Here is a 19,052-nt window from a genome sequence, read left to right on the forward strand (position 1 = left end):
TAGTGGACATTTGGTAAATATTTACTGAATGAAACAGATGCTCACTCTGGGCACAAAAATCTGGACTATAGTTGCTAGTTGGTTCTATCCAGTTTTGATTCACATTTAACCATACCTGAGTGGTATTAACTCACGACTTGATGAAAATATCAAAAGGATATGAAACCATTTAAATCTAAAATGGAACCTGAGGCTACGAAAGGAGGATCTCACAATTGTGCCCACAGGAGAACCGAACCTAAAAACCAAGAAACTGATTTCCCGTAAATAACTGATTTACAGAAGACTTGAGACTCCTGACCAATGGACACCTGCCAAGACTCTCCTCATCCTCAACCCAGTCAACTTATTGCTTGGACTTTGGCTGGATCTCCCCTTTCTGTATTCCTTGCTCATAAATACAGCACCCCCCAAACCCTGAAGAGACTCACGATAGCAACTTGCCAAGGTGAGTGTTTCCCTAATTGCAATTCCTCTTAGTCCAGAATAAATGCAATTTCTTGTAGTGTGAACTTCCCTCAGTTTACCTTTATTTAGGTTGACAAGATTAAAGGCTGAACACTCACAATGGAATAAGAGCTATATTCTGGCACAGTTTTATAAATACGAGCTAACTTTAAAGAGTGTGTGTGTGTGTGTGTGTGTGTGTGTGTGTGTTTTGTCACAACTGTAAATAATGCCACTCTGGAGGCATTGGTGAGATGATTAGGTGGGGCTGGGGAGGGAGATACAAGCAAACCAAGGAACATAATTAACTCAACTCTCTACCCCTGAGGCCCATGGGCAGCACAAGGAAAACTCCACATTCCTTATGCAGTGTGGATCCTCTTCTCTGTTCAGTCTGACTGGGTGCCACTCACTCACCCCTTGGGCCTCACACTCTCCTTGTCAGCTTCTGAAAGGCCATTTCCAGCAACGGGGGTTTTGTACACTCGGAAAGACATTTCTCAGAGCTCACCTCCCAAGAGCATAGTCCTGCTATCTCTCTAAAGACATTTGCATTGCTCCCCTGGGCCTTCCTGCAAAAGCCAGCTGCTGCTGCTGTTGTGCAAAAGGCACACCCCTCTCTTGCTGGTGTATGAGCTCTGCCTGTGTTGGGCAGCAGTGATGCTGCAGGACTTTACAGCCATCCTGTCCTTTGGCCAAGAGGGTAGACCTTCCAGGCAGCACATGACCTGCAAATGCTCCTATTTAGCCTAGACTCAAACTGTCCCTGGGATCACTTCAAATCCAGAATCTGACCACTTCTCCCCACTTCCATTACTAACCCCCTGGTGACCATTTGCATGGCTCACGCCTCAACCTTTTTGAGTCTGTTCAGAAGTCACCTTCTCTATGAAGGCTTCTCTGACAATCTGATTTAAAATTTGTCCTGCTTATTTGTCCTTATAGTCCTTATCATATTTGAATTCACTAGATACCATAAACTATTTATATTGTTCGTCTTCCTTATTTGGTTCACTGAATCCCAGCATCCACAGCAAGGTCTGGCACATACTAGGGTTTAATCAGTAGTACTGAATGAATGAAAACTAGTTATACACTTAACTATTAAATTTTAATGCAATTATTTTTACAGAGCCCATGACTTCAATGTTTTTGTGATATAGCTTAAAACTAAACACCATTATTAGCTGCAACTAATTACTTCCATTAACTCATTGTCACTTCATTGAAGATAATATAATCCTCTTTAGCAGATTCCAAAGTACCTGCCCTTTCTAAACTTGCACAAGGGAAGCTCTCTACCTGTACACAAACATTGCCTGGATTTTAAATCATAATAACAAGCCTCTGTGACTCAAACTCTGAAACAATATGGCCGCACACAGGGTCCTGGGATCAGGTTGCCATGGTAACCTCTGCTCTCATCTTTTCTGAGTCTAATTGTTCAATTCTAAAATTGCACGCTCTTGAGTTCAGCATGCTTCAACTCTGCCAGCCCTCAGCTGGCAGGAAATTAAGTGACAGTGTTATTATTCATCATAATTATTTGCTAATGATAATTTATATTTAGAAATATAAGAGAATATAGACAAAGTAAGGAATTTAGAGGGCTTTTCAATCCACCTAATGCTGTTTTAAACATTGGTACTTGCTTTGCATGTTGTAGGAACACTATCTTTACTTTCTCAGCCCCCAAAAAGCACTCTCCTGCCCCATAATACACCCCTATTTTCCAGTCATATTCTTGTTTCAATGTAAGATAACTGAACTTGCTTCCTTGGTCTCAAGTCCCTCAACCAAAGAAAAACATCGTTGGGGAATATGTGACTGATATAATTTAAGAAGTTGTGGGAAGTAAAAACCTACTTATTGAAAAGAAAATTTAAAAAAAGAAAAAAAAAAGAAAATGAGCCAATAAAAATTCTCTAATTTCTTGATTATTTGGGAAAAATGAGATAATCATTATTTTAAAAATTGTAAATCTGTAGTAGCTCAGGTAATAAAAATAAATGGTGACTTTCTTTATATAACCCTTTCTACTTTCAGAAATATAATTACTTTTATAATTAGGTTAATACTCTTAATAATGGAATAAATTTATCTCATTTTCTGGTTGTATCTATATTTTTCAAATCAAAGAGGACTACTGGCTCTACACTGAAGTCTTAACAGATCCTGGAAGCCTGGATCAAGGCAGTGATAGTGGACATTAGAGGGGAGGAATGCAGTCTTGAAAGGTATTTACAAGATGGAATCCATCCATGACTGAATCAGGGGTGGAGAGGAGAGAAAAGTTAGATTGGTTGTCAGATTTCCGACATGAGTCAGTGGGTAGAAGAGTGGGCTGGTGCACCCAACCATTGAGTTAGGGCATCTAACCCGAGAAGGCTTATGTCAGACGATGGAGATCCCACTTGGGGCCCATGGCCTAGTTGGGCGGAGGTCAGTAGGCTGTTCTGTGAGCTGGTCAGATGAGAGACTTGGACTGGAACTAGAGATTTGGGAGCGAGCTAGACAGGCCACTGAGGCTGGTCCAGGTTCAGGATTGGTGAGAATGACAACTGGGGACTCAGCAGAGGCTACTTTTTATTCTGTTTTACTTCCAAACAAACCCTGCAAAAGATATACACCAACTGAGGTTACCTGGATGTGTGAACGAACATGGTCCCCTAGGCCCAAGTTCTGGTCTCGACAGTCTCTAGGTGTGAGGAATTTGTAGGTCAGGAGAAGCAGAATCGTGGGGCTCAGTCTGCTGTCTTTTATTCTGTTTTAGGCAGGGCTTGGAGTCTGGGAAGGTGAAAAGAGTCAGCATTCAAACGTCCAGCTTGTCTGCATATAAGAACTCTCTTGCTGCACCCTAGCAACAGACTTCTGCATTTTGTTTCTTGCCTTACCATTGTCCTATTGGAGGTTTCAGTATATCAGGCTTCCCCCAAGAAGTTATCAGCATACAGAGAGTAATACAGGCTTTGGGCTTGGATGAAATTTCATAGGAAGATTTGGTAGAGTAAGAAAAGAAAAAGCCAAAGGTGGAACCCTGGGGAACCTCCTACATCTAGGACCAGAGAGAGGAACTCTAAAGGGAACCAGGAAGAGTTTTCAGAGAAATAGGAAGAAACATAGTGGCACGGGGGGTGGGGGTGGGGGGACAGATGTTCTAGAAGTCAAGGGACAAAGGTTTCAAGTAGGGAAGAGTGTTCTACTGTGCCAAATGCTACAGAGAGCAGCCAAATAGGGACAGAAGAGTCTATGAACTTGGCAGTTAGGTGACCTTGACCAAGCCAAGTTTTATTCCTTTAAGCCGGAGAGCAAAGCTTGACCAAGAGGTGAGGATGGGAATCTGTGCTGAGCTGGCTGGGAAGGGGGGCCTTGGGGGGTGATTACAAAATTCAAGAATTTTTCTTGGTCCAAAAAATATAATTTATGTAATATATATTATATAATATATAATTTTTATTGAAACTATTAGTAGGTCTTAAATCACTATTTAATTTTTGTTTATATAGATGCATGGGGGAGGAGAGAAGAAAATACACCAAAATTCTCACAGTGCTGGCAGTAGGCTAGTGAGTTGATGAGTGTGCCTCCCTTTTTCTTCTCTGCTTCCTTCTTCCTCTTCAAATATTTAATAATATGCTCATGTTACTTCTAAAAGGAAAACTATTTTAAAGACAACAAAAATATATTTTGCAAAGTATTCACTGGCAGTTTCTCCAAATGAATAAGGAGTGACAAGAATTGTTTTTAACCTTATTGAAACTTTTAGTTAGATATATTCCAATATAGGTGATTTGCATTTGAACATGAGATAGAGTGTAGGACCCTGAAACTACCAACATGTAGGTTTAAAACAGTAAGCTCCTTAACGCAATATTGTAAATCAACTATATTTCAATAAAACAAACAGACAAAAAACCCTAGTACGCTCTTAACCTTGCTGCATTTTAGAATCATATGGAGAGCTTTGGAAAAAATGCTGATGCGCAAACCAATTACATCAGACTCTCTGGGGGTGAAGCCCAAGCTTGGGGATTGTTTTTAAAGTTCTCCAGGAGATTTTTTCATGCAGTCAGAATTGAGAAGAGCTACATAACAGGACTGTGTTTAAAAATCATTCCATTGCTTTTTCTCCTCTCCACATTCATTATTGGACAGATTAAGTCACCCTGACACAGTTTCAAAGCATCCTATACCTTTCTTTCTATCAGTCTCTAATTACTGATGTAGGCATTTGTATGATTTTTCCATTAATGTCTGCCTCCCCTACTAGTTTGTCAGCCAGGTGATGATGATAGGGACCCTCATGGTTTTATGCACTATACCCAGCTCTCCACACAGGCCTGGCACTGAGTAGGACCTCAATAAACATCTGTTGAATAAATGAATCAGGATCAAAATATTTATAGGTTAGATGATGGGTGTGTTTCACACTCAGGAGAAAAATCTGGTCCCATCTTCCCTCCTGAGGTGGGGTGGGCTGGCCTAAGAGCAGAAATGGAGCCAAAGGGAACCACAGTCTGGGATCAGGCTGAAGCTGGATACAGCACAGGTGAATGGAATACATACTCATGCCCCCTGGGAAGGCTGGAAAGGCCTGAAGCTTCAATTCCTGAAGACAGGAGGGAGAACAACGAAGTCTAGTGTTTGCCAGACAGACATAGGAAGCAAGTTCAGAGGGAGGTATGAAGAGGTCCCATTCCAGGGCTGAGAGCCTTTCGCTGATGCCCAAGGTCAAATTCCTGAGCAGAGGGTAGCTATGTTGCTCAGACAGGTTCCGAAAGGGCCCTTCGGACCCTGAGATAAAAGCCACTCATTTAAATAGTAACCGTCAGGCCAAAAGTTTTGCAAGACTGTGAGAAGTACAAGCTTTCACTTCATGAACAAAATCCCTCAAATCAGTGAACCAGTGTTATATTTGTAAGATTCATGCTTCAAGAATATGCACAACTAAGGGGAAAGATGGCTTGAGAGAAATACAGCACCTTACTTAAAGAACATCTTAAATCTGCAATAGCTTCCAAAAATAGAGTATCGAGGAATAAGTGTGTTATGTAACCCTCATTTCTAAAGTGACGCAGATATGTGATTGATTTAGTATTTAAAATAGACAGTAGTTCAACGTTTCAAAGGTTCATTCTAAACACATTCACGTATCACTGCAGATATTGCCTATCTAGATACACAGACAGAACTCACTGAAGAATGCCAAGGACACGTGAAGAACATTTCACAGCCTGCAAATTAAGGGACAGTTTGTCTTTATCTTTCTATAGCCATTTACTCTTTTCATTTAAGACATTTTTCTGAAATGTGTCATTTGGTACAAAATCTTATAAATAAAATAAGAAATTAGCCCAGATATTTGAAATAAAGCTTGCAGAATTGCTCAAAAAGGGACAAAAGTATTAAAACTCATTTTTGCATGCATGCACAGCTAGAAATGAGAATTCTAGGTACATTATTGAAAGACAAAAAGTATCATCATTTCCTGAGAACTTCATTGCATAGAGTGGATTTTTAATGTGAAATTGAAGTGGAGACAAGATTTTACAATTTCTAACTAGCTCAAGAGAAACTGCATCCAAAATGAAGGGTTTTCTCATTCGGTGTACAATCAGGTTTTACAAAATGATTTAAAATCAAGGATATGGATCAATGAAGCTAACCAAAAAGGATGGCAGAAGTAATTCTTTTAATCAATAGAAACACAATTGTATAAAAAGTAGGCTCTAAGTTACCAGTTCCTCTAAATAGCGTTAGTAGTATACGATACGCACAGGAGGGCCTTCCCCCGACACCACAGATGTCCTCACTCACAGAAAGCTTTCATACAGAAGTAAGTGACAAAATGGAGTGTCTTTCTTCTGCTAGAGTCCCCAGTCTGGGTGGGAATGTGGTTGGTGTTGTTTTGCACCCGGCAGGCAGGTTGTCATTTGATCTGTAGTTGCACATCCCGTCTCTCGCACTGTTTTCTGAGCCTGCTCCTTAGCTGCTGTCCAAAGCCTCTCCCAGGACAGGAACCTCCATATTGCTTGCTTGCTGCCTGCTCTGCCACTGTGTCTGCCACCAGTCCCCCTGCAGTGTGCCTGAGCTCTCGGCTGGCTTCCTGAGCAGCTCCATCAGCATGCTGGGCATGACAAGAGCCCCCAGGGACTGGCAGAAGACAATCGCCACCGCAGAGCCTGGAAGCCAGATGTTCAGCACAAACCCCAAGGTGACAATCCATCAAAATCCGATCCCTTAGCTGGATACGACTGAAGAATAAATGAGTCACACAGATGCTGCTGTTACTCAGAGTGAGCCAGGCAGAAGCAGGACAGGAGACGTCCCAGGCAAACACCTCAGTAATAATTTATCTGCTACCTGATTGTTCTTAAACAAAAGAAAAGTAGCTCCTTGGTGTGAAAGGGGACGCCTGAACGTAATGCTAGTTTGAATCTTGGGTCTTCTGTTGAGCAACTGTGTGAACTTGGGCAAGGTATAACTTCTTCATCTGTACCTAATTTCAACATTGCTGGGAGAGTTAAGTGAGGCCCCTCCAGAGCAGAGGCAGGAAAGGCTTATGCCCCACCAGACTGCCTCTCTGGGTCTTGAGGTCAAACTGCTCTAATCTCATTCTTCCCCAGTTCTCCTAACTGGACTCTTGCCTAGTTCACAAGCTTCCAGGCCCTCCAGTCCTTTCCTTGCTCCAGTTCTCACTACTGGACCTAGTACCTGGAGTACTCCTGAGCTAAGTTAGCATGTATATAGGGCTCCGATTGTGTCACAGGCACCAAGCAAAATGGGTACATTCTCTGCACTTACAGAATTTACAAGTCAGATTAGAGAAACAGACATTAATCAAATAACAATACTAATGAAGGAATAAGAAGCTGGGAGAATGCTGTGAAAAAGAAGCGTAAGATGCTCTTAGAGTCAACGCCTGGGAGAGCAGGGTTTCAAGGAAGGATTTCCCATGGAAATGACAAATAAGCAGAAAGTAGAAGGATGAAAAGAAATTAGTGAGATGAAGGAAAGTCTTGGGAGGAGGTGGCAAAGAGTGTGGCATGAGGAACTGAAAGGAGACCAAGTAGCTGGCTTGGCTTGGAGACTATGCTTGGGAATTGGGCTCTTTCCTAAGAGCAGTGGGAAATCAGTGAAGGGTGATAAGCAGGGTGACAGCAAAATGAGATTTGCATTTGTAAAACCCCACTGGATTCCATGTGAATAATACATTGGACAGATGGAAGAGTAAAAGTAGTAGACTCTTTTTGAATTTTATCTAGTTGAAAAGTGGGTACCTGCTAAACATCAAACTGTTTCCAATCTCTGTATCTTAGTTCTCTCTTTTCCAACCCCAGACCCAGACTAGAACCCACTGAATACCCAAGCTTGTCATTTAGGACCTCAACCATCAGTAAGTGCATCTCCAGCACCTGACTCACCCCAGTGAGGGATTCTAGGCCAAATGCTAGACCTTTTCCTGATTAGACGCCTGCTGACTCCCACTGGTTCCCAACTCTCCTTCAGCTTTACTGAAAGCCCTTAGTTCCAGCACTAGAAACTTCTGGAAAATAGGGGAATTATATATCTTCATCTTGATATATTAACGACCAGCTTTCCTGAATTATTTTTATCATGGTGAAATTGTTATAAGAGCTTTGTTAATGTACATGGAGGCAAAGAAGAGATACCGCTTTTGAAAAGCACTCATGCAAAATATTTATCGATATTCTTATTTTGAAACAAGTCACTTTCTGAAAAGACTAAAACCATCGTGGCTTTCATTTTAGATTTCAGAATGTGAAAAAGAAAGGAAAACCTGACAAAATTCTGAACTCATGCAAATGAACTATAATCAAAGAATGAAAACAGAATTTTGGAATAAGTGGTTGATTATGACTTTTCCATGTATACCATTCCTCGTGGCAAAGTGCATAATAAAAACAATTGTGCATGTTTTGAATGATAATGTGCATTGACAATGTCCCCACATCAACCAATTCAAGTAAATTTAGTAAAGAGAAGCTTCAAGAGGAAAATAAGAGCCTGGCTCAGTTAGAATAATAATTAATTCACAAGTGCAATAAATACCTTGGAAGATTTCGGTAGAGAAGCTGGCTAGATGTGCAGCATGACATAATCAGCCTGTTTATGTCTGGGTTGAACTGCATGAATGATGTGGGGCGTGGGGTAACATCTCTATTCTTTTTTTAGGGGGGGTGGGGAATTAGGTTTATTTATTCTTGGAAGAGGTACTGGTGATTGAAGCCAGGACCTCATGCATACTAACATGTGTTCTACCACTTGAGCTATACTTTCCTCACCTCTATTCTTAAAGAAGGAAAACACTTAGTTCTTCTAGAACTAAGGTTTATACAATAATTGGTCTTTATAATACAATTTAAAAGAAATTCTTATACAGAGATAGGATCCCTTCCTCCCCCCTCAATGACACACTTGATCAGCCCTCTTCTGATTTCTTTAGGAAACCAACAAAAGATACATGGAATTGAAAATGATAACTTGTATATCTGGCTCTCCTCCTGATCTTCTGTATGATCATAGAGCAGCTCATGGAAATAACTTCAGTGTCTGAATTCAAATTTGGTTTTTAATATGTGCTCAAAAGCCAAGAATGTGCAGGTGTTAGTGAAACGATGGGTGTGTGACCACTGGTTTTTCCAAGAGGAGGCATGAATACAGGACTGTCCTTTGGTTTGTGATTACAGCAGCTATTCATAGGATTGCCTCCACAGTTTGCCTCTAGGAATCAATAAGGAGAGCAGCCACCAGTCTGCCTTCTCTGTCCTCAGTCACATTTCCTGCCACACGCTGGATCAAAATCTGTCCTCAAGACAGACCCCAAAATGGCTGAAAAAGTTATTTAGACATTCATAGCAACTAAACTGGGTCGCTGCCAGGCAAGGTAATCAATTGATCAGAAACTGGCTGCCCCAGTGGCAAAATCCAGCAACTGATCAGGTTCGGGTTGATATGGGGGAATGGCACCGGCAGCAGCCTCCACATTCTGGGAGGGACAGTGTTGGCTGGTGGAATAAGGAGTTACTAAGGAGTCAGACCGTACTGGGTTGAAATTTTCACTGAGCCTCCTATCAGCTCGTTGGCCTTGAATTATTTCTTAATCTTCCTGAGCTTGAATTTCCTTATCTGCAAATTGAGAGATAATAAGACCTACTTTGTAGACTGTTACAATTTTTCGAGATAATATATATAAAATCCTATCCCAGAGCCTGGCACGTAACAGGCACTTGGTAAGGGGTAGCTAGTTTCTGAGACTCTGCCTCCGATCTGTCCTCCCATTGCTGTCAGATGATCCCTTCCTTAAACACAATTTTTATTTTGCCTTCTTCTACTGGCAGTCTCACCTATCCAAACATATCTGCCTGGTCCATTCACTGTCATGCAAATGATTCTTGTCTATCCTTGCCTGGGTTTCCTCCCTCGTCTGGAAAGTCCTCCTCTTTTGCCTCTGTCCATCCAAATTCTTCCCATTTTTGGAAGGTTGGTTGCTTGGTTTTGGAAACCCAGCCCAAGCCCTACTTCCTTTTTAGAGTAAGACTTACTCATTGACCTCTCTTTCTGTTTGGTAATGCCACCTGTAGCCTGCACCTCACATGCCATACCAGAATTTCTTATATGCTAACCTCCTCCCCAACAGACGGTAAGTTCCCTGGTGCAAGGATAGTATCACAAACTATATCTGCAATCTACCATGGTTCTCAGTATAATGCTGACCACGTAATAGACTCTCACATTTCTATTTATGGACTCAGTCATACAGTATTCTTATCTCCATGTTGATTTTATTTGATGAATAAGTACCTATAACGTTCATGATTCTGTCGGAGCTAAAACATAGCTTTGAATGAAATGGAATTAGAATCACTTTTAAAAGCAACTGCAACTGCAGTTTCTAACTGTTTCTAATAAAAATCAGATTTGTGAAGCTAAAAAGTATTCTGGTAGCTTGCTTGTTTTGTCTATCAGAGCTGAGGGTTCCTAGGTTTCTGATAACCCAGACTTGACGGGAGAGCACAGTTATCTGTGGTCAGTAATTATCAAGAGGAATCCTAGGAATCAAGTGCCATCACTGGAGAAGTAAATGATGAGACTCTGACCCTGGGGTGAGGAACATCTAGAGCAGTGGCTCGTAATTCTGGCTGTACTTTGAACCACAACCAGGGGAGAGTTAAAAAAATAATATCAGGCCATCACCACATAGATTCTGATTCGATTGGTCTGTGATGGAACCTGAGCACTGTGTGTGTGTGTGTGTGTGTGTGTGTGTGTGTGTGTGTGTGTGTGTGTATATTTTGCTCTGTTTTAAAGTTTCTCAGGTGATTTTACTTGGGAGCCAGCATTGAGAACCACTGGTCTAGGTTAGTTGTGACTCCTAAAGACCAACATGCTTAATTTTCATAGCCAGGTGCATTTAACTGCCATAAGTAGGGTTATCCTTTCTTTGGACCAATCCTATTCCCATACAGTTACTTTAGCTAAATAAGTTAATATATAAGTGCTGTTGAATCCACTCTGAACTAAGATGATTACCACCCTTGGACCTGGGCAAGCAGGGTCCTGAAGCTAGGCCCCACATTTCCTCTTTCTTTGGAGCACCTTCCACAAAATGTTCTAGTCCCCCTCTAGTGCTTGGGATCTGAGTCTGGGCCAGGATCTGCGTGGCCCCTAATCCCCATTTCTCTCCTTTGGGGCACTTTCCAACACTGTACCCCCCAATACTCCCTACTCATACAGAGGGGTCAATCAGATGCCTGAAAGAGCTCTAGGCTCTGTGCCTATGGAGTTACCCGGGGTCCCTGTGGATGGCTCCAGTTCCAAGAGGATGAACTGGTGAACAGATTGCTCCACTGGCCAGCAGGCACATTACTTCCCTCGCAGTCCTGTAAAACTGAGTCATACTAGGATAGTACTGACACACTGATTTGGGTGACCCAAATTGTTAATGTATACAGGAACCACACACCCAGAGGTGGTTTTGCCCCCCCAAAATCTTGACTCATTCTGTTGAAATAAACCCTTGCATCTGCCCAGGTTCCCTATAATTTCTCCTTTCTTCAACTTCCCTCAAACCGAATTCCTTCTGGCATCTTACTCTCTACAGAGTCTGGATTTCTTGCCTCTAAAACCCAATGTTCTCATGATTGAGGTGATGATATCAGTTGATGACTCTCTTGAATGCCACCTGCATATAAAGATCTTCCAGGTACTGATGATTTAAGTCCCATTGATTGCCTGTATCTAGTCCTGGGGACCCAGGATCCTGGAGTCTGTATAAATAATTGGTTAATGATATCACCATACTTCTTTCTCCCTTCTCTCCTCCACCTTCATCTCCCATGTAAGTCAATGTCCCAAATTCAGTCTCAAATACATGTCTCTCACCATTGTTCCCATGCTCAGGCTTGCAGGCTTAATCATGAATCTTACATTCCAGCCCTGGAATCTGCTTAGATTCTCCAGTCTACACTGATTACACATAATTACTGGCCCTACCCTATCAAGGACCAGTAATTATGATAGATGTTGTAAATTTCTTGTTAGAGCAAAAGCAAGCATCAGAGTGTGGATGGTCCTAGCTTTGCAGATGCAAGTAGTAGAGGAACTAAGGCTGGTTTTAAAATCAAATAACCAATACTTACTGAAGTTATGGCTCAAGATAATGCTGATGGCAGCTATTTATTAGGCATTTACTCAAAAAATTATCTCTGACACTAAAATAAAAACTTAATATTTACTGAGTACTTACCATATTCCAAGTACAACAACCCTATGAGTTGAACATTTTATCATTGTCCCTATTTTTCAGATAGGGAACTAAGGCACAGAGAGGCTAAGTAACTTGCCCATAATCGCACAGCTAGTCAGTAATAAAGAAAACCAGGTCTGTCTGTTAACCACTTCACAATACTGCCTCCTGATGAGTTTTACCTAAACAGGAAACTTTCTTTTCTAAAACTTATGCCAAATAAATTCTACATATTTGAAAGATGATATTATCCTTTTCTAGTTAAATATGCAAACCCATAGGGTCAGCAAGGATGCTCAATCAAGGGTCTAGCAATACATGTAGAAAAAGTGAGAACAAATTGTGCAACTAAGAAAATTTCTGATGAACACTATTTCTCTTATTATATAGAGGTGTTTAAAATACATTTTAATGATTTATTATTTATTTTATATATTAAATTCATTTGTGTGTCTGGCATTTTATTGTTCTGGCAACTAATGCCTATTTAAAATGAGGCTCCAAACTGCTATTCTTCTGGGCTTATTTCTGAGAAAGAAGTCCAAGAATGATGTTCAAGAAGAAGCATATTCCCACTGTCATTCTTCCCTTTACACCCACTCCCCCTCATTACCCTCCCACCTAAACTTGGAATTAATCAAAATGTATCTCAATTCTAAGATCAAACAGCAGTGGAAAAAGTGACTTATCCGCATCTGAAAGCCTGACATCTGTCTTTTAATCCATGGTAGCACTTGCTGTCTAAGGCAGACTCCTTCCATGATTTATCCATGTAATTTAAGGATTCCTGAGAATTCTCATTACTGAGAAGTCAGTTAGGAGTTTGTTTCAATCTAAAAAATTCCATAGTGTAACCTTTAATCAGACTGAAGGAGAAGAGTTTCACTAAAGAACACTCTGTGGTAGACGATACCGTTTGTTTAGTAACATGAATCAGCATAAGAACCGTTTAGGACGTAATTCAGATAACAAGAAAATGAGCTATTTTCCTCAATAGGAGCTCCGTACCCACAAAATCATAACCTTCTCATGGCTGACGCCTGATGGTTAGGCAGCGTGTTAAATATGTATCTTGATTATTTCTAAGTTAACATGGAATTTCTATTATTTCAAGATGTTTTAAGAAATATGGTGGTTTTTTAAGTCTTTTTTGATTGATCTGTCATTTGAGAAGGACCATTTTATATACTTCTGGTCTTCTGGCCAACACTTTAATAGGTTGACAACAATTCAAATCTGAATTTGGCTTAGTTTCTAAGCAAGTCCATGCTCTAAAGCCAATGCACTGTGTTTCTTACTGCCCTCTATTGGCTGGAGCACGAGGTGCTGGCTTGGGCGGAACTGCTAATTTAGTATTTGTTTCTAGTAAGAGATTTGCAAGGCACTTGAGTCCATACAGGGTACCTTCCAGAACAGTTTGATTGTAAGATGTGACAATAGGATTAATTGGCACCCACCACATAGTCTGGTGGTGTGTGAATACCCCGCAAATATTTCTAGGGATGAACTCACAGCAAAACACCTGCAGATGCATTATTACATCTCACAAAAACCTCCAAATTAGTAGTAGAAGCTAAACTCCACACAAAATTGCAAATAAGTAGTAGAAGCTAAATTCTACACAAAACTGAGTTTTGTATTTGTCCCACATCACCACATTGCTTCTCCTTTATATAATTAAAGCAGGTGTGAGGTTTTTCTACCACCGTATTATTTCTCCTGCCTAATACTCTTTCTCACTTTCCGACATTAAAAGAAATCTTTGGTAACCACTCGTCTTTCATAGTGGGATGCGACTAAGTATTTTTTAATGATGATTAAACCAGAAATAGAGGAGATTATATAGAAGTGACAATCTGGAAAATAAAGGCGGAATAGTTTAAAGTGATTACCTAGAGAGTGGAGCAGGCGCCGGAGATGCCTGACATACTGTTCAGAGGAGCGGCCAGCGGTGCAACGAAGCAGGCCAGGGACCGCTTACACCTGAGACAGACTGTAGAACAGCACATACCAGTGGTGGAAGTCCAGTCAGATTTGGACAGACAGCCTCACTTAGCAGCCAGGAGTGTCAGCTCAACCCCAGGTGATCTTAGCAGCAGCAGCAGCAAGTACCTGTGGTAGATTTTCAGGCAGAATTAGCTGAGACACCAAGAGATCATTAAAGCAGTATTGGAACACACAGCTGACAATGGAATGAAGCTAGTATCCATGAAAATTAATTAATTAATTAATTAAGTGATTACCTAACAGGAGTGGGGCTGGAAATGGGGTGAGAAGGGAGACAGGAGACTTTTACTTTGATTTTAGATTCTCGGGTAGTGTTTAATTATTTTTTTTACCTTGTGTATGTATTCATTTTATCATTTATCTTTCTAAACTTTCAAGTCTTTCAGAGACACCAGAGGAGTCATTTCTATGCCTGGGGAATGATAAGATGTTGTGGTGGATAAATTAGTTAGGGTAGACTAACTACTGTAAAAAATTAATCCTCAAATGTATAATGACCTGAACACCATGGAAGTTTCCTCCTCTCTTTCAGAGCAGGGCAGTTCTAGGTGGGTGAGGTGAGGCTGCAGGAAGGGGAGGAGGGAGTGGAAGAGATGCTGTGTTGCACACAGTTATTCAAGGACCCAGGTGGTCAGAGACTCTGCCACCTTCAGCATGTGGTTTCAAAGGTCACTTGAGAATCAACAGCGAGCCGGCAGGTGGGCAAAGAACATGGAGAAGTAACCATGGGTGGACTTCTATTGGCCATGGCTGGCAGTGGTGCACATTACTTCTGCTCACATCCCATTGGCTGGAACTCAGTCAGTTGGCTCCCAGAAGAAAACCACATGGAGTTTGGGTTAGCAGATAGCAGTTCTGTCTCAAAGAATTACCATATGTACTTCTAGGGTCCTTGCTTTTGGGGACCCACAGTCAGGTCTAAGGATACTAGCATAAAACCCTCACTCCAAAGACAGGATGTAGAAGATGGTTTGGGGACATCCTCTCAGCCCACCTTTGATTTTGGCTGAAGTTGAACTCCCATACTCACTGCCTGTGTCCACAATGAGTGCCCCTATAACTCTGTTATTCTGCCTCTAGGTTTTTTCCTAAAGTCACAAGAGTTCCCTCAGCCTGTGCAGGACAGTCTAAAAATATACAGGAATTAATGCCCTGGGGACAAACCTCAACCAATGGCGGATAGAGTAGGTGGATTCTAAGGCACATCCTAGATGGGTTTTCATAACATTTCCAGTGGAGTTGAGCCCCAGTCACCTGCAGTGGTAACCAGCCCAATAATGTACCACTTACTGACTTTTTCTTCCTGCCTTTAGTCTCTCTGCTTGTTCTCACTTTCCTGCTTCCTTGTGTCACCTTCCAAATAAACTGCTTCCAGATAAACTGACCCAAATTAAGACAGAAGAGTTAAATGCTCACCCCCAGCTTCTCAAGAAAGTGAATTCTAGGAATTTAGGAACCTACTCTGAGGAAGGATTTGTTTCCTGTTATAGAATCCTAAGCTAGAATCTGCAGAACATATTGCTGGTGCAGCTTGTAAGTGTGCTAAACAGGTGCCTGGCTTACCTCCCAAAGGCTTGATAACATTCTCTAACAGAGAAAATTGTACGTTTGAAAGAATAAGGCCCCTTTGGGGACTGCAAGAGCCACTAGTCTAGGTGATTTGTTTGCAAGAAACAGAAAGCCTTGCAGGGTGGCTTAAGGAAAGAGTTTTAGTGTGAGAATACAGGGGACTTCCAAGGAACTCAATTGCAGTAAGTAGAGTTTGGCCATATGGTATCCAGGAATCACTGGACAGCTATTCTCTGTCTTTTTCTATCTAGGACAATATGTTCTCTCAACTCTGCTCTAGGTCCACTTTGATCATTGAAGTCTGGCTTCTGGGCAAGGCACTTAGTTTCTGCTTCTCCATAAAGTTATATTTCATGTAGCTTTGCATCAAAAAATGTACCAACTATGTGGCTCAAATACTATATAACCATCTAGTGCCTACCCCTTTAAATGGGGCTGAGTGTGTGTGGGGTTTTGGGAGATGGAAGCCAAACTAGAAAGGGAAGATGAATGTGGCAGGAAAATTGAGGTGGATATTTTTTTGATGTGGAAAATTTAGGATAGAGTGACCTCAGCAGAAGAGGTCACTTTAGCTCATTAGAGGCCAAAGCAAGTTTGAATGGGAGCTGGAGAATTCTAAGTGTTTAAGACTTAAGAATAAAGACAGAATTAAGACTGGAGCTGGATGATGAAAGAAACAGAGGTGAGTTATGGCACAAGTATTAGAGAACAGTGGTGTCATGCTAAGAAATCTCTGAATCTATGGCTACATGTAGTAGAATGCCCAACTGCGGCTTAAACAATAAGAATATTTAATTATGTCACATGAAAAAAACCAGAGATGGGCCATTCCAGAACTGGTTAATAAAGGAGTTCAAAGATGCCAGGGCTCTGGGTTGGGTCCTCTGTCATTCGCTGGGTATTACCCTAAGGGTCAGAACATGACTGCTGCACCACCAAATGTCAAGTGATCCCATATGCAAGATAGGGAGTTTTTCTTTGTAAGTGTCCCTTTTATCAAGAATTAACACCTTCCCCAGATGTTCACAGCATACTTCCCTTCAGGCTCCATTGCTCAGAACCAGGTCACATACTTAATTTCTAACCAATTACTTGCAAAGAGAAATTCCACCGTAGCAGGGACTTTATCTGCCATATTTATTTTTGTATTCTCAGATCTGAGAATAAGTTTGACACATAGTAGGCACTCAATAAATACTTGCTGGATGACTGAAAGGGACATAGAATTACCATAACTGGCTTAGATAGGAAAAAACAGAAAAACATGTTATGAAGATCTTTTTTTATCAAGGTATAACTGATGTACATATATAGTTTTCAGATGTAAAACATAGTAATTCACAATTTTTAAAGGTTATACTCCATTTATAGTTGTTATAAAATATTGGCTATATTCTCTATGCTGTACAATATATCCTTGTAGCTTCTTTATTTTATACATAGTAGTTTGTACTTCTTAATCCCCTCCCCCTACCTTGCCCCTCCCCCTTCCCTCTCCTCACTGGTATCCACTAGTTTGTTCTCTATATCTGTGATTCTATTTCTTTTTTATTATATTCACTAGTTTGTTTTGTATTTCAGATTCCATATATAAGTGACAACATATTGTATTTGCCTTTCTTTGTCTGTCTTATTTCACTTAGCGTAATACCCTCCAAGTCCATGCATGTTGTTGCAAATGGCAAAGTTTCATTCTTTTTTATGGCTGAGTAGTATTCCATTGTGTGTGTGTGTGTGTGTGTGTGTGTGTGTGTGTGTGTGTATACCACATCTTTATCCATTCATCTGTGGATGAACACTTTGGTTACTTCCATATCTCAGCAATTGTAAATAATGCTGCTACAAACATTGGGGTGCATGTATCTTTTCAAATTAGTATTTTCTTTTTTTTTTTTAATCTATCCAGGAGTAGAATTGCTAGGTCATGTGGTAGTTCTATTTTTAGTTAGTTTTTTTTTTTGAGAAACCTCCATACTGTTCTGTATATGATGACATTTTTAGATATCAACTTGACTAGGCTATAGTCCTCAGTCATACAAACAGATACTAACCTAAGTGTTATAGTAAAGGCATTTTGCAGTGGTGATTAAAATTCATAACCAATTGACTTTAAGAAAGGGAGATATCCTAAATAATCTGGGTGGGCCTGATTCAATCAATGGAAAGCCTTAAGAATGGAGCTGAGGCTTCCCTGATGAAGAAGAAATTCTGCCTGTGGACATCAGCTCCAGCCCATGCTGAGAGTTCCATCCTGTCTTTCCTGACAGTCTGCCATACAGATTTCAAACTTGCCTAATAGGCCCCATTTCACATAAAACAATTCCTTAAAATAAATCTCTTAATATATAAATCTCCTACTGGTTCTACTTTCTCTAGTTGAAACTTGACTTATACCATTGCATTGGAGTAGGCAAAGATTTTAACCAAGACTCAAAAAGCACTACTAAAAAGAAAAAAAAAATTGATAAATTGGACTTCCTTAATATTTTTTTAAAGATATTATTAACAGAATAAAAAGACAAATCACACTGGGAAAGGATATTTACAATACATATTTATGTCAAAAGATTTATGTTCAGAATATGCAAATAACTCTTACAAAGCAATAAGAAAAAATAAACAAACCAATTAAAAGTGGACATAAGATTTGAACAGCCATTTTACAAAATAAGATATGCAAACATCCAATAAGCATACAAAAAGATGCTCAGCATCATTACTCATTGGGGAAATGTAAATTAAAACCACAATGGAATACCACTAGACATCAACCAGAATGGCTAAAATTAAAAGGATCAGCAGTGCCAAATGATGGCAAGGATGTGAAGGAACTGGGATTCTAATCATTGTTGACGTAAAACAGTATAAACACTTTGTAAACCAATTTGATGGTTTCTACTGAAACTAAATGCATCTGACCACATGACAGCAATTCCAGTTCCAGGAATTTACCCAAGAGAAATGAGTGTACATGTCCACAAAGGACACACATAAGAATTTTTATCACAGCCTTATTCATATTAGCCAAAGTGGAAACAACCCAATGCCCATCAACAGAAGAATAGATAAATAAATAAAGGTATATTCATAAAATAGAATATATTTTATTTATCAATAAAAAGGAACAAACTATTGGCACATGCATCATGATGAAGCTCATATATATTAAGTTGAATGAAAGAGGCCAAGTTTAAAAGAATACATAATTTATTAGTCCAAAGTTCAAGAAGGGGCAAAACTAATCAGTGATAATAGAAGT

The 19,052-nt window shown here is 40.3% G+C and overlaps 1 long non-coding RNA gene across 1 annotated transcript in view; it reads right to left on the bottom strand.

Annotated features, from left to right (window-relative positions):
• Nucleotides 1-14,317, bottom strand: part of LOC140700446 (uncharacterized) — an 84,027-nt gene extending 69,710 nt beyond the window's left edge. The window contains exon 1 of the long non-coding RNA XR_012078838.1: nt 14,110-14,317. This is a non-coding gene — a long non-coding RNA (uncharacterized lncRNA). The remainder of the gene's footprint in view (nt 1-14,109) is intronic.
• Nucleotides 14,318-19,052: the final 4,735 nt, after the last annotated feature.

This window comes from Vicugna pacos, chromosome 12 (genome assembly GCF_048564905.1).
Source record: "Vicugna pacos chromosome 12, VicPac4, whole genome shotgun sequence".
Taxonomy (NCBI): Eukaryota; Metazoa; Chordata; class Mammalia; order Artiodactyla; family Camelidae; genus Vicugna; species Vicugna pacos.